Source organism: Helianthus annuus, chromosome 9, assembly GCF_002127325.2.
Source record: "Helianthus annuus cultivar XRQ/B chromosome 9, HanXRQr2.0-SUNRISE, whole genome shotgun sequence".
Taxonomy (NCBI): Eukaryota; Viridiplantae; Streptophyta; class Magnoliopsida; order Asterales; family Asteraceae; genus Helianthus; species Helianthus annuus.
In genome coordinates this window covers 120,927,496-120,951,415 of record NC_035441.2, presented here as the reverse complement: position 1 = coordinate 120,951,415, position 23,920 = coordinate 120,927,496, and the positions used below count along the sequence as shown (strand labels likewise).

Genomic DNA, 23,920 nt, shown 5'->3' with positions numbered 1-23,920 from the left:
GATAATTAATTTGGTTAGTCATAAAGGATTAAACCAGCAACAAAAATAAACTTAAAGGATGTTTTTTTGCAAGTTTTAAACATTAGGGTTGGAACCTGCAAGTTTGAGGAAATATAAAGGACATTTTGTGCAATTTACTCACACAATAATAAAATAAAGTTAAGTATAAAGATTATATTAGAAGATAAATATAAATATAGAGATATAGTTATAGATAAATGTCGACTTAAAATATGGGATAACTTGATAAATTATTTTAAATAAACATAGATATATGGCGGGAAAGCTAAAAAATAAATGCCTCTCATATCGACACGTGTCCATCAATTGGTTTCTTTTATTATATGTATAGATTATTAGTATTATTAATAATCTTAATCAATTAAATGAGATAATGACAAGTGTCCCAAAACAGGTTTCTTTTATTATATAGTATAGATAGATGATACATATTTTTTAGAAAATTTTGAAATGATTTTCTTTGTAAATACCAAACCAAGTATTATTGTTCTGGCGATAGATGAAATAATTTAGTATGTTTTTAACCTTCACCATGTGAAATTTTCATAAACAAATTATATTGGTCTTTTTTTTCTAATTTGATAGTCTTTGCCTAAAATTGTATGTATGAATATATATTCTTTTTTATAAAAAGACATAGCCGAACATATATGTGAAAAATTATAAGCCACTTACATTATTATTATTATTATTTTAAACAAAATTTAATAAACCCGACTCCAACGGTCGTGCTAAATATTCGCGCACAATCGTAAATCAAGCGCCTCTTTCATATTTATATTTATGAACCCTAGCTAGATCCTAAATCACCCGAACCCTTTTGTTTGATTAATGAGCGAATTGCGGGTTTATTTAGGGTTTCTCAATTGCAGAGTACAAAACCACACACCATACATCGGCTGTTTCATATGTCTGATCTTCAAAACCCCTCTTCGAGTATCTAGGGTTTTTCAGTCAACTTGATGTCGTCGAGAATCACCAGGTACGACAACCACCAGTTTATCCTTCTTCCTTTCAATTGTACGTACAAAACCCCACTATACATCAGTTGATCTTTGATTTGTTTTGAAATAAACAAGAATTTGCAGGGTTTTGTGAGAATTGCGAGTTTAAGGTTTTTCAATCATGGAATTTGACGATCATCTGACGTGTTCTTGGTCTGCCGTAGAATTAATTAACCGGTAAGTTTCTTCTGCAAGGATTTACGTTAATCTTGATCTTTTGGATTTGTTAATTTTCTGGGTTGATTAGTGATCAGATCTGCAGGGTTTGTAAAGATAATCTTGATCTTTTTTAAATTTTTACACAAATCGCAACCATTTTCTCTTGTTTTTTCAGTCTTTTCCTTTGTTTTGAACTCGACTTCTAAACTTATTTGATTTTGTAGTTTTGTGAATTTTCTTGATTGGGCGTATGTATGTTGTGTATGTAGCATGTATTGCTTTCTCGATGGAAGTTCTTTATGTTGTTTTGACGTTTGTTGTTGTTCTATACCTTGCTGAATCTTTTTGATTTTACGTTTTTTTTTGCTAGCCGCGTTTGTTCAGCACTCTCATATTATTGAAGTTGTTTCACTTCTCAGTTGTTTTAATGTTTTCAACACTCCAATATTATTATTGATGTTTTCTGCTTGTTCTTATTTTAGTTTTGAATTTAAATTCTAAACTTATTTGATTTTGTAGTTCTGTGAAGATTTTGTTTTATTTATAAACTATTGTACATTTCGTATTCTATATCGTGTTTTACAAGACTGAACTCACATGTGAGAACTTGTGATCCTGTTACAAGAACACCTAAAAACCCATTTCAATTGTTTTGTACTTTGAGGCTTGTACTTTGCAGTTGATTGGGTGTACGTAGGTTGTGATCGTAGCTTGTATTGCTTTCTTGATGGAAGTTCTTTCCGTTATTTTCACGTTTGTTTGTTCTATACTTTCCTGAATTCGTTTGATTTTACGTTTTTTTTTGCACTCACGTATTGTTGAAATCGTTTCACTTCTCAGTTATTTCAATATTTTCAAAACTCACATATTATTGTAGATGTTTTCTGTTGTTTTTATTGTTCTTGAATTCGAATGTTGACTTGTTTGATTTTATAGTTTTGTGAAGTACAAACTGTTCTTTTATTGTTGTTTTTACTTGGTTTTTAACAAGACTGAGCTTCCTTCGAGAAATAGCAACACCGTTACCGGAGCACCTAAAACCCCATTTTAACCTGTCACCATACTTTGAGGCTTGTACGTTGCGGTTGATTGGTGACGAAGGTAGCTACTGTAATGTGAATTGCTTTCTTGATGAAGTTCTCTCTTTTGATCTTTTTGACGATTTTTACTATGTTACTATCTTATTTTTTTTTCCTTGGTAATGAGATTTTTTTTATATATTTTAATAGCTTTATGGTTTGACAATTTTATATTGTATTTTATAAGACTGAACTCACTTTGAGAAATAGGAATTCCGTTACCAGAGCACCTAAGAACCCAATTCAACTTGTCTTTGTACTTTGAGGCTTGTACTTTGCGGTTGGTTGGGTGACGAAGGTTGCTATTGTAACGTGAATTGCTTTCTTGACAAAGTTTTTTCTTTTGATATATTTTTTATGATTTTGACTACGTTTTATATAACTTTTATTTCTTGGCGATGAGATTTTTTTTATATAATGTAATAGCTTTTTGGTTCGATCTTTTCCTTTGTTTTTAACTTGACTTCTAATCTTATTTGATTTTGTAGTACTATGAAGGGGTTGTTTAAGTTATAAACTATCGTAATTTTCTTGTTTTATATGGTGTTTTACAAGACTGAACTCACATGTAAGAACTTGTGATCCTGTTACAAGAACACCTAAAAACCCATTCCAATTGTTTTGTACTTTGAGGCTTGTACATTGTAGTTGATTGGGCGTACGTAGGTTGTGTTTGTAGCATGGATTCCTTTCTTAATGGAAGTTCTTTCTGTTATTTTCAGGTTTGTTTGTTTTATACTTTCTTGAATTCGTTTGATTTTACGTTTTCTTTTTTTTGGCACTCCCATATTGTTGAAATTGTTTCACTTCTCAGTTATTTCAATGTTTTCAAAACTCCCATGTTAATGTAGATGTTTTCTTTTGTTTTTATTGTTTTGAATTTGAATTTTAAACTTGTTTGATTTTATAGTTTTGTGAAGTACAAACTGTTGTTCTTTTATTGTTGTTTTTACTTGGTTTTTAACAAGACTGAGCTCACGTCGAGAAATAGCAACACTGTTACCGGAGCACCTAAAACCCCATTTTAACCTGTCACTTTACTTTGAGGCTTGTACTTTGCAGTTGATTAGTGACGAAGGTAGCTACTGTACCGTGAATTGCTTTCTTGATAAAGTTCTCTCTTTTGATCTTTTTGATGATTTTTACTATGTTACTATCATTTTTTTTTAATTTCTTGGTAATGAGATTTTTTATATATTTTAATAGCTTTATGGTTTGACAATTTGATATTGTATTTTATAAGACGGAACTCACTTCGAGAAATAGGAATTCCATTACCAGAGCACCTAAGAACCCAATTCAACTTGGCTTTGTACTTTGAGGCTTGTACTTTGCGGTTGGTTGGGTGACGAAGGTTGCTATTGTAACGTGAATTGCTTTCTTGATAAAGTTTTTTCTTTTGATATATTTTTGATGATTTTGACTATGTTTTATATAACATTTATTTCTTGGTGATAGGATTTTTTTATATAATGTAAAAATAGTTCTTTGGTTCGATAGTTTTATATCATTCTTTTCCTTTGTTTTTAACTTGACTTCTAAACTTATTTGATTTTGTTGTATTATGAAGGGGTTGTTTAAGTTATAAACTATCGTAATTTTCTTGTTTTATATGATGTTTTACAAGACTGAACTCACATGTGAGAACTTGTGATCCTGTTAGAAGAACACCTAAAAACCCATTTCAATTGTTTTGTACTTTGAGGCTTGTACTTTGCAGTTGATTGGGTGTACGTAGGTTGTGATCGTAGCTTGTATTGCTTTCTTGATGGAAGTTCTTTCCGTTATTTTCACGTTTGTTTGTTCTGTACTTTCTTGAATTCGTTTGATTTTACGTTTTCTTTTTTTTGGCACTCCCGTATTGTTGAAATCGTTTCACTTCTCAGTTATTTCGATATTTTCAAAATTCACATATTATTGTAGATTTTTTCTGTTGTTTTTATTGTTCTTGAATTTGAATGTTAAACTTGTTTGATTTTATAGTTTTGTGAAGTACAAACTGTTGTTCTTTTATTGTTGTTTTTACTTGGTTTTTAACAAGACTGAGCTCATTTCGAGAAATAGCAACACTGTTACCAGAGCACCTAAAACCCCATTTTAACCCGTCACTGTACTTTGAGGCTTGTACTTTGCGGTTGATTGGTGACAAAGGTAGCTACTGTAACGTGAATTGCTTTCTTGATAAAGTTCTCTCGTTTGATCTTTTTGATGATTTTTTTCTATGTTACTATCATATTTTTTTTTTATTTCTTGGTAATGAGATTTTTTATATATATTTTAATAACTTTATGGTTTGACAATTTTATATTGTATTTTATAAGACGGAACTCACTTCGAGAAATAGGAATTCCATTACCAGAGCACCTAAGAACCCAATTCAACTTGTCTTTGTACTTTGCGGTTGGTTGGGTGATGAAGGTTGCTATTGTAACGTGAATTGCTTTCTTGATAAAGTTTTTTCTTTTGATTTGTTTTTGATGATTTTGACTATGTTTTATATAACTTTTATTTCTTGGTGATGGGATTTTTTTTATATAATGTAATTGTCTTTTGGTTCGATAGTTTTATATCAGTCTTTTCCTTTGTTTTTAACTTGACTTCTGAACTTATTTGATTTTGTAGTATTATGAAGAGGTTGTTTAAGTTATAAACTATCGTAATTTTCTTCTGCGTGTATGGGTCCCTAAACTCATTAAAAACAAAATGCAATCATCAGCCAAACTGGTAAGTGAACATGTTAGGAGTTATCTTCTTGTATCTTTCTGATAGAGGCAGCCAAATGGATGGGTTGGGTAATGGGTCAAAACGGTCAATTTTTTTGATCTATTCAACCTATTTTCTTTTTTATTAAACCATTTATCTTAGACTATTTGCCCTGTTAGATGTAAGACACATATGGGTTGAAATTGCCACCTCAACATTTTAGGTGTAGGTTCGTGATAGCATTACTGGTCAACCTAGAGATGATATTGTGTGCCACAGTTATGCATTTTTATTATTTGATGCATATGGTTCTATTCAAAAGGTTTTTTTTTAATATAATCTGGCCAGTGTTTATACAGAGGTGGCAATTTGGACCATTTAATAACGAATTGATTGATGGGGGACTGGGGTTTATATTTTATCTCGAACAAAAAAAAGCTTATAATGAAAAAAAAATGTTTTGGCCCTATGTGCAAAAAATGTTTTAGCTCGTTCCCCGAGCTGCCCATTTTGCCTCTTATACCTGCATTCATTTGTCATGGCTGATTTTCATGTTCTTCTATGTGGCTCAAACTTTTTACTTGTTTTTAGAGGTGGCGATTTCGATCCTTCGAAAATGATATGATTGATGGGGACTCAGGGAAATATTTTAGCATTAGTGGAAAAAAAGCTTATCAAATGGGATGAACGGGTTGAAAAACGTCCAATGTGTTATGTGTGTTATAATGTATAAACCCACTAAAGTCACTCTATTCAAGTAAATAGATTCTCTTTAAGATAATACGATATTTGTAATCATAATTAGGCACTATCGATTCATAAAAAAGTGTTTTAGGCCAACCTAATCCGACTTGTTTTGACTCGATTTCTGGGCCGCCCATTTTGCCACTTCAACTAGTTTTTCTTCCATCATTGCTTTTTGTAGTGATCCTATATGTTGGTTCAAACCTGTAACAGTCCTCAACCCCCTGGAGCTGGAGCTAACGGAAACTGAAACAGATTATGCAATAATGCTATGACACACATATTCGACAAACTTGACACACATATTGGGGCAGCATTTACTGACTTACTGGATATGTTAAGTTTATCTTAGAGAAATCGCTTTTCTGGTAGTTTATATATTAAAATAGAGTTAGTTACTGTTCTCGTCCCTGTGGTTTGTCAAAAATCACCATTTCAGTCCATTAGTTTAAAAATTACGATTTCAGTCCCTGTGGTTTCACTTTCGTAACCATTTCAGTCCAGTCTCCTAACGCCGTCTATTTCACCGTTAAGTTTTTAATGAAATACCTAAATTACCCTTGTGTTAATTAAATATGGACTTATATGATTTTATTATTGGATTTATATGATTTTATTGGTGTATGACATATGGACTTAAATTGGATTGTAGGGTTCGACCCACCATGGCTTCAGTAGAAGTAGAAGTCTGGCACTATTTTTACATATATGGTTCCAAAATTTTAATTTTGGATCTTAGAATGAGAAAATGTCCAGGTAAGCATTATTTTTCAAAGTTATTATGTTAATTGATGCTGCTAGGAAGATATAAGTTGGGGTGGAGTAATAGGGTTGTGTTTGACCGGAAAGTTTTGCCGGAAATGAGAGCAGGGATGGAGTGGGGTGGGGTAGGGTAGCGTGGGGTTGTGTTTTAACAAGTGGGTCCTAGAATACAATCTTTTAAATTTCCATGGTTTTTTAATATAATTGAAACAAGGGTAATTCAAGTATTTCATTAAAAACTTAACGGTAAAATCAACAGTGTTAGGAGACTGGACTGAAATGGTTACGGAAGTGAAACCACAGGGACTGAAATAGTGATTTTTGACAAACCACAGGGACGAAAACAGTAATTAACTCATTTAGATATCTTTTTGTTTTTTATTAATAAGGGCATTATGGTCAATTCACGTGTACTTAACAGAATAAATGGATGGGGTTAATGGAGATGGACTGAAATGGTTACGAAAGTGAAACCACAGGGACTGAAATCGCAATTTTTAAACTAATGGACTGACATAATGATTTTTGACAAACCACAAGGACGAAAATAGTAATTAACTTCATTAAAATAAGTAAAAAAAAATTCTCACCTTAATCATGGATGCTTGTTTAGGTCATATAGTTGTTATAGATGCTTTTGAAGCGGAAGAATTTGCTGAGGTGGCAACGAAGCCACTGAAAGCCCTTCCATATGACACACCTGGTTGAAGTTTATGGCATTTGAGTACCCCATAAGGGGTCCCAGCTCAGTTGTTGGCAGATTTTTTGACGTGTTGAAATTTATCGTCAAAGAGGTAATAACTTCTCATCTCATGTTATAACAAAGTACTATAGTTGGCGACTTTGACCTATTTACTTTAGGATCTATTGATTCGGGTAACGTTTGTCAAACAGGTCCAAACAATTCTTTTTAACTTCGTAAAATCGTATAAATCATTTTTAAACAGGTTAGGGTATGATTGATATAGTATATGTGTTCTAATAATATTTACCCTTGTTTATATAACAATAGAGATTCTGGACTGTAAAATTACTTCTTTTTTACCTGATTCTTGTTACCCGACTTGCCTGACGTGCCAATTTTCCATGTCTATTAAAATTGTTCCATGACTTTCAATGAACTCATACATAAGTCCTTGGACTTTATTTTTACATGAAAATTAAAAAAAAAAACAGTAAATTGCAGTTTTGGTCCTTGTGGTTTAATGGCTATTGCTATATTTTACAAAATTAAAATGTCTTGCAATTTTCATACCAAGGTTTCTATTTTTATTGCGGTTTTGGTCCACCACACTAACTCCATCTAACTTATAATTAAATCCTGGTCACATGAGAAGCATATATGTGCAAGGGTATTTTGGAAAATAACCATTAAAAATGAAGAAACCAAGGTATTATTTAAATAACCTGTTATAGGGATTTATTAAGCGCTGTACGCTAATTCTTATGGTGTGGTTTGGACTTGGTTTAAAAAAGCGGGAAGCGCACAAAAATGATGAGGTCTAAAACCGATTTTTAAAAAGCGAAGCGCAAAAGCGGTGAGCTTTTTGTACGCAAAGCGCAAAGTGATTATATAATTTATTTTATATATCCCATAAGTGTTTAGCATCCAACACCTATGATTTAGCTATAATTAAGCTTTGTAGATGTTTTAAAGTGAAAAAAAACATAAATGTACAACATAAAAAGCCTGTTGTACAACACTCAGAAGCATAGAAACACCCCATGTACAAAAAGCGTGCGCCTCAGCTGCGCCTTAGGTCGATTTTCACCCTAAAAAGCGCGCTTCAGCTGCGCTTCTTGTACATCGTGCGCCTTATGTCACACAAGCGCGCTTTTTTAAACCAAGGGTTTGGAGAAGAACTTAAAAGATGATAATTAGTTTATTATTTTAATTAAAGTTTAGTGGATCTACTGTTTTTAAATTTTGAAATTTATATGTTTGAATTGTAGTAGGTTTGTACCCCAGTGTAAGTATATAAATATTGGTAGGATTTATTTTCTTTTTCATGTCAGTTATTTTAATGCACATATACATCTTAAGGCCGCTCCATATACATCTTAACATTAGTTATTTTAGTAAAATCATAAATTTTTGTATGCTTATATCTACAAGAAAACCAATAGTATCACCACATCTGAAAATTTTACCTTTCTTAGAGCAAACATGTTGTGTGGTGGACACTTACCTTGCATTCTCACTGTATCGTTGTTTGCTACAAACAGGATCCGGGCTACCATCTTCTCATGTGACTAGGATTTAACTATAAGTTGGATGGAGTTAGTGTGGTGGACCAAAACCGAAATAACAAAGATACCTCAGCATGAAAATTGCAAAACATTTGGATTTTGTAAAATATAGCAATAACTGCTAAACCACAAGGACCAAAACTGCAATTTACTCAAAAAAAAAAATCATACCTGTTTTTAACAAAATTTTCCTTTTTTTTGCATGTTGAGTCCTAAACTTATAAAAAAATATTAAATATGCCCCCTTTGCATGATTAGATCCCTAAACTTGTATGAAAAACAAGATGCAAGCATTAGCCAAATTGGTAAGTGAACATGTTAGAAAATATCTTCATTTGCCTTTTTGATAGCGGTGGCTGAATGGGTGGATTTGAGTAATGGGTCAAAATGGTCAAATGACGGGCTAGGCCAACCTACACTCACTCTTTTTGTTCATTTCTTCTATTTTTAAAGTTATATATGTGTACAATATGACTTAACTAAATTAGTTAAATCTTCTATTAATAAAAGTATTTTAAGAAAAATGGCTTGTAGCCTAGCGGTATCAAGTTTTACCTCCTTATGTGGTTGAGGGCTTGGTTTAAAAAAGCGGGAAGCGCACAAAAATGATGAGGTCTAAAACCGATTTTTAAAAAGTGAAGCACAAAAGCGGTGAGCTTTTCGTACACAAAGCGCAAAGTGATTATATAATTTATTTTATATATCCCACAAGTGTTTAGCATCCAACACCTATGATTTAGCTATAATTAAGCTTTATATATGTTTTAATATGAAAAAAACATAAATGTACAGCATAAAAAGCATGTTGTACAACACTCAGAAGCATAGAAACACCCATGTACAAAAAGCGTGCGCCTCAGCTGCGCTTCTTGTACATCGTGCGCCTTATGTCACACAAGGCGATGGGGTTTGCGCCTAGATGCGCTTTGCGCTTAAGACGCGCTTTTTTTAAACCAAGGTTGAGGGTTCTAGTCCTGTGATTTTTTTTTTAAGATTTAGGAGTAGGTTTAGAGGGTGGGTGAGTTAGCCATACAAAAATAATAATAAACGCAATTTAGGAGGTCTTTAAGAATTTGAGTACAATACATATAGCGTCCAACTTGTTTGACCCATTTGATCCATTCTCCTTTTTGCTAAACCATTTGACTTGTTAGATGTAAGACATACATGGCTTCACCCATTTGATCCATTCTCCTTTTTGTTAAACCATTTGACCTGTTAGATGTAAGACATACATGGGTTCAAACTGCCACCTCACCAGTTTATGTTTAGGTTTGTGGTAGCGCTATACTGTATATTAAATTTTCAATACTCTTGGAGGAGATGGTTTAGTCGTTGAAACCGATAAAGATGAGGTTCTTTAATTGGACATTAATATCTATTAATAGAAGGGTGGAAATGAATAGTGAGTTTAGAACGTGTCTGGGCCTTAGAGGTTTCTAAGGGCGGTGTTTGACTTCCTTGGCATTTTGCTACGTGTTATCTCCCTCATAGCTCCACCCTATCTTTCTTCTTAAAACAGCACCGCGTGGTGAAGCCATCACCTCTGATCCTGATACTCAACACTTGCTTCCTTCTTCACTTTTCCTAACCTAAATCGATCTGTCAACTAAAGCAGGTGCCCTAATCGACCTCTCAGGAAAACCATGGAGCCCTGTATGACATAGCTTGGACCAATCCCGTCGTTGATCAAGACGCTAGATTCCGGTGATTTGGATTCTCAATTCGCCGGACTCTACTCGCTTCTTAATATTGGAATCGGCAACGACTGCGTAATCGATACATCAGTAAGAGTAAATTTTCCAACTATGAAACAAATCTTCTTATAATGTTATCAGTTTGGCATATGTTTTATTGTTGTTCTTTGTGACTGTTCACGTATCACATTAAGCTGAATTTCTTCAAAACTTCCCCTAAACTGAAACTTCAAGTATCGACTTTGAGTTGTGCTGTGTAAAGTTGTTATCTTGATATGAAAATTAATTGTTTAGGCATGGATGTCTCTGCAGCATAATGACGAACACATGGTGTGCTTCAATATGTAACGTCAAAAACATTTATCAAAGCCACTTTTGAATCAAATCGTTTATAACTTGTAGTTCATTTATGTAATTATGGTTGTGAGATGGCCAGATGGGTTATCATAAATATATTTTGTTTTATCGAAATGGTTGTGAGATGGGTTATCAAAAATATATTTTGCTTGATCGAAAACTGTTTCAAGTTATGGAATCAATGCCAGTATTGAGCTAACAGAATATACTTTTGTTACTTGTAACCAGTTTGAGATTCAGAGTTTCGTTTTGTTCTTATTGGATCAATGTTGCAAATGAGGGATTTTTCTAAAAGAACAAGCTGACTGTTGTCAAAAACACTCATTCTCACAGATTATATATAGTGTCCTTTCAGCATTTTTGTTTGAACGTTGATTGGTTTTGTTACAAAAATATGCCTTTTAGATTTGGATCATTGGTTAGTTAAGGGGTTCCATTTGAAGTGTTTATATACTTGGGATTGATTTGAAATGTTTGTACTTTATAAGGTTCAGATTGAGTTTATAAACTTTCGTATTGATTTTTTTTTGAATTATGTAAAAGACTCCAAATTCAATAGGCATGTTTCATTATTGTTGAAGCTTCTGAGATTTAGCTTCCTAAACTGTGTTCATATTTATGTTTTACAGGGGCAATTGATGGTGGCTGGGTATTTTGGAGATTTCACATGCTCAGCCTTTTGGTCGGTCGGATACGGTTTCTGATATAAGCTGATAAGGCTGTGATGAGTTTAATAATCTGAGTAAAATACCGGATGAAGATGTCGCTTTGGCGTGGCGAGGTTAGAGGATGGTGGGTGTTGACCTGCAACCTCCCTTGCAGCCATTGTGGCGTTATCGTTTCACCATCTCTGAGCCTCAATGAAACTTTTGTACTTTTAAATACTGAAGTGGCAATGAAGAATAAACTTCTTGGGTAATAGAGTAATATTATCTAATAATAGATTAAGGGAATGAATTGCAACTTGAGGACGTGTCTGGGCTTTAGTGATTGCTAGGGGTGGTGTTTGGGCTTCCTAGGCGGTGAAGTCTTTTAGGAAATTGAGTAGACACAGTTGGGATTCCGGGATTCTTCCAAGTAAGTCTTCTGTTACGACTTTGATTTCTTATAGTGCGACTCTTTCAAGTGCATCTTATATATTAAATGGGAGTTTTTCTTATGGTCCAAAATAATATTTATGTTTGGTACAGATTACTAAATGGTACAATATTCTTTAGATATTCTGACAGGAAGTATGCAATAACATCAATGGTTCTAAGATAGAATTAGTTTTCTTTTATGTGAGCCTAATCTTTTTTCTTTATATGCTTATGTAATTAGTTATTAATTTGTAGAGATAGTTGATTCGTTTTGTTCTCTTTGCTATTTCTTGCTCACATGGATATGCTATCAAAAATGAATCCTTCCCGTTGTTTTCAGCTGTTAGCTGCTAACAAAAACGTTATTTGATGTTTCGATTCTTTTATATAGAAGATCTGACGAGATACCCGTGTAATGTTTCGATAGTTTTACATAAATGATTTTACTCGCAGTTTAATATTTTGTGTTCTGATGTTCGACATCTTATTTAAAATAGGGCAACTCACATGTGCTAATTTTATGGAATTGCATAGAAGTCTTCAATGGAACCATCGATTTTTAAGGCTAAAGACTTCAATTTAACTCGAGGTTACCATTTAACAATGAAAAGCATCATCATCTTGGTGTCACTTTTGTTATTTACTATTGTTTTTAAACGAGTTCAGATCTTTTTGTTAATATTGTAAAATTACTTCACTATATGCCTTTTGGCAGCTTATTCCTTTTTGCTGCAAAGAGGTTTAGGCGCACTACATGCAAAAATCATATAATTCCCCTAAACCCTGATGATATATCAAAAGGGAATGAAATCATGGCTTGCAACAACTCTATGAAGGTAAAAAGAGCAAGGGACGACACCTAATGGCATCTATACATTTATTGTCTACTATAAATCACATTGGACGCTGCAAAAGACCACTGAAAATCAACATCTTGCACACCCCCATACGTAAAGGCGTATTGTAATCGCACAACGTGCGTCGATGAACAACACTAGTTATCTTTTAAAATGCAAACTTTATACCTATTTATAGAAATAGCAATTTCAACCATTTGATAATGAGTTGGTTGATGAGGGACTGGGGTTATATTTAGACCTGGCAAAATCAACCCATACATTCAACTTTGGGTTAGGATGGGTATTATTTTTGTAGTAGATGGGTTAAGTTGGGTTAACAAAAATTGTTAAGTGGGTCAAGATTGGTAACTTTAAAAAATAACAAATTAACATCGTGGGTCAGGATGGATTAATCTGGGTAAACCCTAAAACCAGCGCATTCTTCTTTTTTTTCATCTACCACGCCCAAATCACCCAAATCACCACCATCCTACAACCTCCATTCCACCATCTCCGACAAACACAACTCCACCTCTCAACCAACACCGTATTCGGAGCACGCCAAAACCACCATACTCCGACCATCAACCACCGCTTCTGCTCATGACCATCGCCGCCAGCCCGCCGCTTTCGTTTCAGTCCAACTAAATAACCAATTTAGACTGCATTCGGTCGAGCCTAATTGGTTGTTCAACATAACGATCCCTTATCTCCGTCGCTTGTTGAGAGGTAGGCATCTTGAAATTACTGATTTTTGTAATTTTTAACACTCGTGAACATTCGCAATTAACGAGAAACAAACTTCTGGTACATTTGTTTAGTTAATGAGAAACAATTAACGAACCAAATGATCAACAATCGTTTGATGGTACATTTGTTTAGTTAACGAGAAACAAACTTCTGGTTCGTTCATTTACACTCATGAACATTCGCAAACACACACATTCACACCCTAACCATATGAGGTTTACATGATTGAAATCTCAATCCTAACAGAACATAATTTCTGTTTTGTCCTCTGATTATCATATTATTTTTCATAACAAAATAAGTTCTCAAAGCAAACTTATTGACCTCTCATTCTTTTGACCAACTTGCCATTTTAAGCATAAAGAAAAGTTATAAGTGAAGCCTCAGTTTATTAATATATTGTTGTGAAAAGTCATGTTGTATTTTTTAACTTGGTAAAAAGGCCTAGACTTCTTCTATACCAAAAACAAAAGAAAATCTAACCTGTCTTGTTATAATTTGATCATCTTGAGCCCCAAAGCTTTGACATATAATATAACAGAATTTATGTCATCAAACATTGCCCCATACTTCAACAGTTTTGTGGTCTCCAATTTTTGTATTGTCGATGTAAAAAGTTGGTTTGGACCATCTTCCATGTACCCAGTTCTCACTACTTTCACTTTCATGATCAATCATCCTTAGCTCATCATAATCTTGGATCCATGATCCATTTCCTTGTCATTGGTTTGATATCATCTTGGTAAACAACACACCCCAAGGACATCAACTGACATATACCCAACCCACACAGCATCAGTGCCTGTAGCGGTATGTGCTGCTGACCTACCAATCAAATTTTCCTCACCTGACACTTTGGAATTGATTTTAAGAGATGTCGTCAAACGACAGCATAAGGCAAGGTCTGTATATCAGAAGTCTAGATTAAAAATTGGTTGGTGTCATTATCATACACTTGCTAGGCATATACATCGTATTCGATATTAGGCTGCTGTAACTTTTTTTTTTTTTTTTTTTTTTTTTTTTGAATTTTTAGAAATTTTTTGTTTTTTTTTATACTTTTATATTATTATATTATTAGCCTATCATGCCCAAATTCATCTTGACAAAAACCCATCTTGACCTAAACCCATCCTAACCAATTTCTTAACCCATTCTAACCCATTACCCAAACTTGCCCAACCCGCCCATTTTGCCACCCCTAGTTATATTCTATCTCGAACAGAATTAATAACTAATGATGAAACGGGTCAAATGGGATGGGCCATTTGAAAGACGTCCCGTATGCTTTACAGTACATAAAACCTCTCAAATCATTTTATTAATGGATGAAAAGCAGGTAGAAGAGGCAAAATGGGCGGCTCGGCTAAAAAGTACCAGAGTTGACATTTTGACCCATGTATTTTTGGGTTGGTCGATTTAGGTTACATATGTCAAATGGGTATTCTCATCTAAAAGGTTTTTTAATTTGTAAAGTGTGCTAAATTGTTTTTGTTGAAAGCTGTAAACATATCTTTAGTTTCATTATTATTATTATTAATAATAATAATAATAATAATAATAATAATAATAATAATAATAATAATAATAATCGTGAATCAAATCTTGAAATTGTATTATTATTTAATAAAGGAGATTACAACGGTCCTATATATATATAGATAATACTAATTACAATTGAATACCCTTAACAATAAATAAATTGGCAAACCAATAACTTAGTTTAACATTCCCTCGCAAGTTGAGGGCGGGGAACGACCTGCAACTTGGACCGTAATGACAAGAATCTCTGTGTGGACAATGGCTTTGTAAAGATATCAGCTGTTTTGATCATCAGTAGAAATAAACTTAACCTTCAACATCCTTTGAGCAACTTGTTTACGAATAAAATGATAATCGACTTCAACATGCTTTGTTCGCGCATGAATAATCGGATTTGCAGAAAGATAGGTCGCACCAAGGTTGTCACACCAAAGTGTCGGTGGTTTATCAACCATACCAAGTTCACGAAGTAGGGATCTTAACCAGATCAGTTCTGCCACAGTATCAACGATAGCCTTATACTCTGATTCTGTAGAAGATCGAGATACGGTGCGTTGCTTTCTAGCAGCCCATGAAACATGATTGAAGCCCAAGTAAATAGCGTATCCCCCCGTGGACCGACGATCGATAGGGCAACCAACCCAATCTGAATCGGAGAAAGCTTGAAGATTGGGCCATGTTGAATCAGAAAAGGCTTCTAGATGACAACCTGAATCATGATGGAATAGTAAACCAAGTTGAGTCGTTCCTGTTAGGTAACGTAGAATGCGTTTGACCGTAGCCCAATGGTTTTCAGTAGGTGCATGCATAAATTGACAAACTTTGTTAACTGTAAAAGCAATATCCGGTCTGGACAAAGTGGCATACTGAAGTGCACCTACAGTTTGCCGATATTTAGACGGGTCATCAAGGAGGGGACTATCATCAGGAAGCAAAACATCAGAAGTACTCATACGAGAAGCAACCGGTTTGCAATCAGAGAGACATGATGTAGAACTTCAATTCTCAAAAAATAATGCAGTTGTCCAAGATCCTTGATAGCAAAAAAAAAGAAATGAGACGTTGAATGATATCATCCACATACACAAGGACATAGATAATAGTGCCATTTGAGTTAAGAATAAAGAGTGACGGGTCAGCTTTGGACCCGTAAAAACCCAGCTGTTGAAGTGTCGTGGACAACCGAGTAAACCAGGTACGTGGAGCTTGCTTGAGCCCATATATGTTGTCAAACAGTCCCTAAATGTGAATAATACATGATTGAATACGGCTAATGAATAATGAGTAAAGCATCCAGTATCTAATAGGTAGATGTAGACGGATGCGGACCATCGGATCGAATCGAGAATTGGCAACATGATGGGAACCATAGGATCAAGAGTTGGCAACATTATGGGTCCAGCTGAACCGGATTTCAAGAAAAATTTATGTTTTTCTTTTTTAATCCAAAATTTTATTTGCTAATTCTTTTAAATCCGAGTAACATAGAGGTGTATAAGAACATAGAATAAATTACTTTTTGAGTATTTGTGTTTTAGTGGTTTTAACCATTTAAGTCTAAAATCAAAATGTTTAACGCCTTGAGTCTCTAGACATTTTTTTATAACCATTTGAGTCATTTTGAGTTCCAATTTTAACCTAAATTGGACTCAAACCGTTATAAAATGAACAAAATGGGACTTAAAATGTTATAAAATAAATGTCTAGGGACTTGAAACGTTAAACTTTTTTAATTTTAAACTTAAGTGGTTAAAATCACTAAAGATATAAAACGAGTCCGTTGTATTATTATATTGAGACTCTAGGGTTTAAGAAACCCGCATATTTCTGAACACCTTAAACCCTAAACTAATAATACTCACTCTCACCACTGTTGGGTTAATCGGTTTCGTTACGGATCGCGGGTCAGCACGTTATCGGGTCATGGTTCACTAGTTAACGGGTCAAAAGTTGTGTGATGGAATCTTATTAGAATAATGGGATTATACCATGGTTTAGAGGCTGCACATGAAAGAAAACATGGTGTATTGACCGAGTGGTGTGTTGACCGAGTTTCATGCAAAAGGAAGTGAACGTGCAGACTGTTATTAGTTTGGTTATAAATAGTTGTTTATTTTTTTTTGTTATGTACCACTTCTTTTCGATATTATAGTAACAGAAGGTTTCTTTCTCAAACTTCATATTCACACATACATAATATATTCTGCGTGAGTTTTAGTGTGTGTGAGTGGGGCCTGTAACCAACAACCACCACCATGGTCCTTAAAACCCTAATTTCCTTGATTGCAGATGGGTTATGCTCTCCTACCAACAACACTGTTGATGCAACAAACACGGGACCAAGGATGGTAGCTGGACTGGTCAGGCAAAAGGGCTGAAAGGTTTGATTTTGCCTAACGCAGGTCGCGGGGTCCCTCCACGTTTGCAAAACGTGGAAGGAGGTTCACTAGTATATTTGAGTTATTTGCTTTGAAGTTCTTTCTCCAAGATTGACTCGGATCAAGAAAAGAAAGCAAATAGAATGAATGAGATGAATCTGATGAAGAGTTATTTGGAAGTGACAAGAACTCTTCAAATGACAAGAGATTAAGGAATCTCTCTGCTTTTCGGAATGTCCTTGAAGTGTTATTGAGCTGTCTTCTTATAGTGGAAGACACTTCTCGAAATGGTATGGACTATACTAGTGAGACCTGTTTGCTTATGGAGGGTTTCCCCTTTTGGGGTTCAAGGCTTTGGACCCCTGGTTAATAGGGTGTGCCTGTACAGACCTGCTCTGACTTTGTGAGTTGGTGAGATGAGTTGGTGGACATGACTAGTTACTGTTCCTCGATTCACTCATTATGCAGCTTTTCATCCGATGAACCTTTCAACCTTTTAAGCTCTTTGCATATTAATGGTTTTATTTGTCTTTGGGCTACCCCCGTCGTCAGCCCCCCAAGTCAGAGGTTTTTGGGGTATTAGGCTCAAAGACTTCTGACTTTTATGCATGTCTTTTAAAGGCTTCAAGGGTTCGTTGTTTGGAGGCTTGAAGGGTTTGAGGCGGTTACTTTTTTGAATTTTGAAATTTAATCGATTTGACAGTTGATTGGACATGTGTCAGGCGGCGGATTGGCAGAGATTTTTATTTTTATCTTTAATACCCTTACTTTACTCTTATATTCATTTTTACAATTACAAAACTTCATCATTTTCCCTTCAATCATTCACAGTTTTTCCTCCCTCAGGTTAGTTTTCTTCTCCGTTTTCACTTTTACTTTTTTCGATCATGGGTGCCCTTAAGGATTTAGCGAGGTCATTTTCTCGGTTGACACAAGAGGAGGTAGACCTGTTTTGCCTTGAATATGGTATCGATAAACAGTTTAATCCGACCGCCCCTGCTTGCGATGCTTCCGTTGACAAACCGATTCCTGGTTTTATTGCTTTGTATTGTCGGCATTTTGAGTGGTCTAATCTTCGTTACCCTTTTTCGTTTTTTGTTCTAAATTTGCTTGAATATTATCGAGTGTCTTTTGGGCAAGTACATCCGAAAGGAATGGCTAGGGTTTTGCACTTTGAAGTGCTGTGTCGTGCTTTAGGTTATGATCCTTCATTGTTGCTCTTTCGGAGGTTCTTCCGGTTAGCCAAAAATGGTGATTGGTTTACTTTTGAGAACACAAAGGTTGATACTTGTCTTGTTTCATCCATGGTTACAACCCTTGGATCATGGAAGAATACGTTTTTCTGGGTTTCTGAATCCATTATTCCTTTCAAAATGGTGTGGAGGCATCCGGATGCTGTTCTCAACGATCCGGAGCCTTCCGAGTCTGAATTGAATGATGCCTTTCTTTCAGCCATTCGGGGGTGCCCTTCGAGGGTTCGCCCTTTTCCCGAACATTTGTTAGTGCTTTTAGGGGTTAGTAATATTTGGGCAAAAGTTGATCGGGATCCGGTGTTGATGAGAAATGGCCTTGGTATGCATTTTTTCCCTTATACCTTTTCATCTTACTTTGTTTGTGACTTATTTTCTTTATTTGTTTTTTGGCAGTTATGTCTGCTTTGGACTTCATCAAGAGTGACGATACGTCCGATGTGGTTTTTGAAGATGCTCCGACTGTTCCGGGTGAAAATGTTGTTGTGAGGACCTCTGAGCAGAGGTTTGAGGGTTCAGGTTATGTCAGTGTTGCAAATGCGAAGGGTTTTACCAAGTCCAATGTTCCCAAGCCTTCAACTCGCCGGTTATCTCGTCGTTTACTGAAAGCTGCTCCTCAATCCACTTCCACTGAGCCAGTGGATTTGAGTGATGATATCGAGGCTTCTGAGGATCAGGCTGAAGTGGAGGTTGAGAAGGAGAAGGAATTAGTTGTGCGTGGTAAGAAGGTTCGAGGGAAGAAGGGTGTTGCTACCCCTGTTCAAGAATCGTCGAGCAGAGACGTTGAAGGGTTGAACCCTGAGGGCACTTATGTGCCTACTTGGTTGGTTAAGAATGATGACACTTTTAAGGATGCTGCTGTTTGTGAAGATGCTCTTAGTCATCTTGCTCCTCCTTCCGTTCGTGAAGCTATTGCTGAGATGGATGATGACACTATGTTATCTCGCATGGTTTTAACTACTTGCAACCTTGCAGCCATGCTTCCCCAAGGGATTACACGCTTTCGCCAAAGGATGCGGGAGTATGAGGATTTTTCTAAAAAGAAAGACAAAATGAAATCCTCCCTTGCATCGATGAAGAAGGAAGTGGCTGGGTTTGCAGAGAAGGAGGCAGCTTGGAAGAAGGAGATTGAGGATCTGAAGAAGATGCATGCCATTGAGATGGGTGACCTGAGAAAAAGTTTTGAAGCAAATTTGTTGAAATTGAAGGCTGACCGAGAGGCCTTATCTGTCCAGCAGAAGGCTTTTCGTGAAGAAAAGGAGGGGTTGAAGGCTTCCGTTGGTCAGGTGACTGCGGATAATCAGTGGTTGATCGAGCATGGGTTTCAGCAGATTGTGACTTATCTTTTGCACTCTAAGGAATTTAACTCTGCCCTTGGTGATGTTTACACAAAGCTGCTGAACCTGGGGAAGCATCAAGGCCTTACTGCTGGCTATAAACTTCATGAATCTGGGCAACCTTTGGAGAAATCACCCATGTTTCGCCCTGAGGCTTCTGATGTCTTCAAGGCTTCTGTTGAGCAGATGGAGAGGCTAACCTACCCCTTTATTCATGAGGTATCCTCTTGTTTTGGTAAGCCTTTGTCTGTTTTACAGGGTTTGAAGCCTGAGGGGTTAAATGAGAAGGTTTGTGCTGAGGTTTTGGGTTCCTTGTCAAAGAAGAGGTCTTACTCCGGGGACAGTGATGATACCCTTTCGAGTCTGCCTGAAACCTCGAAAGATGCTGGTTTGGAAACCTCTGCAGTTGGTGGTGAAGAAGTTGTGAAGGTGAAGAAGACAAAGAAAGCTAAAAAGTCTAAGGGTGAAGGTTCCAAGCCCTCTGATAACTGACATTTATTCGTAGCTTTCTTAGCAAACATTTTATGTTTTGTAATGTTTTAAACAATGTTTAGGTTTTGGGGACCCTTAAGGTTCCCATGGTTGGTTGGTTGGGCCTATATGGCTGTTGAACATTAGTTTTATTTGCAGGTCACTAGGGCTTGCTTTAACTGTCTTATGAAGGTCTTTTATGGCCTTTCTAACTTATGACATGATGTTTGTCGTTGATGTTTTTGTTGGTTCCATTTGCTTGGTTTTGTTTTGTGGGGTTTCAACCCTTCAGGCTTTTTGTACAGTTGCTGGTGGGTTGAAGCCTTTAACCTTTCAAGCTCGGTACCTGTTGGTTGATCTTTGGGTAGCTTCTGATTTAGTTTGTATGTTTGGTTGATAGGCTTGTTTGTTTTTATTTTCTTGCCTTGTCTTTGTTTACTTTGTCTTTATGTTTTTTACACTTTAAAGGGTTCAGTGCTGCAGTCACTTTGCCTTAGTGTTTATCATCAAGACGTAGTATCTATCCTTTTCTTTTATTTCGTTGTGATTTGTTTGGTTTCGTAAGTCTGATTATTGGGTACATTTTTTAGACTTAAGGAACGATTGGTGTAGGCTGTTCAAACCTGTCTATGAGACACTATGGTTTTTCTTTGATAAGTCTCATGGAGTTGTATTGATTTAGGAACTCACCCCTTATATAGGTCCATTCAACCCTTGAACCTATTGAGCGATATGGCCTGGGAGCTCATCCCCTTGCATGGCCCTTGCCATGGAGTTTTTTGCTAGGTTCTCAACCTGATATTAGGATAGAAAGACAAGTTTGATAAAGTAACTTCATTCATTCAAGCAACATTTGCTTTTACAAAAGGTTTTTGTTTTGCCACAAACCAAACTTTCTAAACATAGAATTTTCTTAAAGTTTTTCCGTTCCAGTGCCTTGGGAGCCTCTTGCCTTCTAGATCTCCCAGCTTGTAGGATCCACCCTTGTGTGCTTCGAGGATGGTGTATGGCCCCTCCCATTTTGGGCCTAATTTTCCTTGGTTTTCCTTTTTGCTGGCCTCATTGTTTCTGAGAACTAGGTCTCCTGGCTTGAATCGTTCGTTCTTGACCTTTTTGTTGTAATATGCTTCCATCTTTTGCTTGTATTTGGCCTCTTGTATTGCTGCTTGATCCCGGGCCTCTTCTAAGAGTTGTAAGTTCAACATGGTCTCTTGTGTGTTTACCTCGGGATCCATGTTGACAATTCGTTGGGTTACAACTCCTATTTCAGCGGGGATTACGGCTTCGGATCCGAATACCAAGCTATAAGGTGTTTTTCTGTGACTTGCTTTTTCTGTTGTTCTGATTGCCCATAAAACGCTAGGCAATTCTTCCAGCCAATTACTTTCATATCTCCCCAATCTTGTCTTGATGCCTTCCACTATGCTTCTGTTGGTCCTTTCAACCTGACCGTTTGATTGCGGGTAAGCCACTGAGCTGAAGATTTGGTTGATCCTGTACTCTTTGCACCAAAGGCTGAAGGGTTTCTCAGCGAATTGTTTCCCATTATCGGTCACAATTACCCCTGGCAGCCCATAGCGGCATATGATGTTCTCCCATACAAAGTCTATGATTTGCTTTCCTGTGATTTTGGCAAGGGGTTTGACCTCTGGCCATTTGCTGAAGTAATCAATTGCTACCAACAGGAATTTTACTCCCCCTTTGCTTGGAGGGAATGGTCCAACTATGTCCATTCCCCATTTATGGAATGGCCATGCTGAAGTTATGGGGACCATGTCATGTTTTGGACTTTTTGGTATTGGGGAGTGGATTTGGCAGGCATCGCATTTCTTCAATTGCTCGACGGTATCCCGATGCATTGAAGGCCAGAAGTATCCCAAGTTCATGAGTTTTGCAACCACCGACCTAGCTCCGAAATGAGCTCCACATATTCCTTCATGCACTTCTTTAACCAAATACTTGCTTTGTTCAGGGCCCACACACCTTAGCAATGGTGCAAGGTATCCTTTTTTATAGAGGATTTCTCCTTGCAACACATATTGTCTTGCTTTGATCTTTACCCTTTCAGCTTCTATTTGATCACTTGGTAGTTCGTTGTTTTGAAGGAATTTCTTTATGGGAGTCATCCAATTTGGATCTTCCTCGGTGACCACATCTTGTACTTCTAATTCGTCAATTGAACGAGCCTTCAACACTTCAACCAACACCTTTTTTGTGAGGTGGGCGAATGTGAGGGACGCTAACTTGCTTAAGGCGTCAGCCTTTTTGTTTTGGGATCTTGGAATCTGTTTGATGTTGCATGCCTGGAAGGTGTTCATTAATTCCTTTGATTTTTCTTTGTACCTTCTCATGTTGGGCTCCTTGGCGACATAGCTGTCATTGACTTGGCTTGATACTAGTAGCGAATCAGTGAACACTTCAAGCTTTTTGACTTTCATTTCTTTGGCTAGCCGGAGGCCAGCGATCAGTGCTTCGTATTCAGCCTCGTTATTAGTGGTCTGAAAGTTGAAACGAAGAGCATATGTGAATTCTAGCCCCTCAGGGTTGATTAGGATTACACCAGCTCCTGACCCTTCAACGCTTGAAGCCCCGTCGGTGAACAGTTTCCAGGCTTCAGGGTTGGAGGGTTCAGTGGTTGTGGTGTTTACTTCTTCAGTCTTTTGGCTTGGGACTTCTACTAGGAAGTCAGCCAAAACTTGAGCTTTGATTGCTTTTCGTGGGACATAGGTGATGTTATGTTCACCTAGTTCCACTGCCCATTTTGCCAATCTTCCTGAGTTTTCAGGCTTTTCAAGCACGTTCTTGACAGGTTGGTCAGTGACCACTTGTATAGGATGTGCTTGAAAGTATCTTCTAAGCCTTCTGGCTGTTTGGACCAAGGCTAGGGCTAGCTTTTCAAGGGGAGGATATTTGGTTTCAGCTAGTTTTAAAGTTTTGCTGAAAAAATAGACGGGTACCTGAGCCTTGTCCCTTTCAATGGTGAGGACTGCACTGATGGCTTCGTCGGCAACTGAGAGGTACACCGATATGAGCTCCCCGGTTTCAGGTGCTGCAATATCTGGCAGTGAAGCAAGGTGCTGCTTCATTTGATTGAAAGCTTTCTCAGCCTCCTCGGTCCATCTGAAATCTTTCTTATCTGAACAATTCTTGAGCGTTTTGTAGAACGGTAGGGACCTTTCGGCCAGTTTTGAGGTAAAACGCTTCAAGGCTGCAAGCTTCCCATTCAAGCTTTCAACCTCCTTCTTGGTTCTTGGTGGTTTAGCTTCGAGAACAGCTTTTACTTTGTTGGGGTTGGCCTTGATGCTTTGTTTTCCAACAATATGACCCAGGAATTTTCCTTCATCAAATCCGAACGAACATTTTTCCGGGTTAAGCTTCATGTTGATCTTTCTAAGATTCTTGAAGGTTTCTTGGATGTCATCAAGCATCTGGTACTCCGTTTTGCTTTTGATTACCAGGTCATCGACATACGCTTCCATGTTTCTTCCAATTTGGCTT

General features: G+C 36.5%; 1 long non-coding RNA gene across 7 annotated transcripts; it reads left to right on the top strand.

The window, feature by feature from the left end:
* Positions 1–739: 739 nt before the first annotated feature.
* On the top strand, positions 740–13,027 carry LOC110878427. Of its 7 annotated transcripts, none has more exons than XR_002557938.2 (7): positions 740–1,003; positions 1,110–1,202; positions 5,924–6,078; positions 7,086–7,266; positions 10,341–10,515; positions 11,406–11,853; positions 12,353–13,027. It is a non-coding gene; the product is annotated as an uncharacterized LOC110878427 (long non-coding RNA). The 7 variants fall into 7 exon arrangements; XR_002557936.2 differs by lacking the exon at positions 5,924–6,078 and adding an exon at positions 6,363–6,466 and having other exon boundaries at positions 1,101–1,202; XR_002557933.2 differs by having other exon boundaries at positions 1,101–1,202.
* The last annotated feature ends 10,893 nt before the right edge of the window (positions 13,028–23,920 follow it).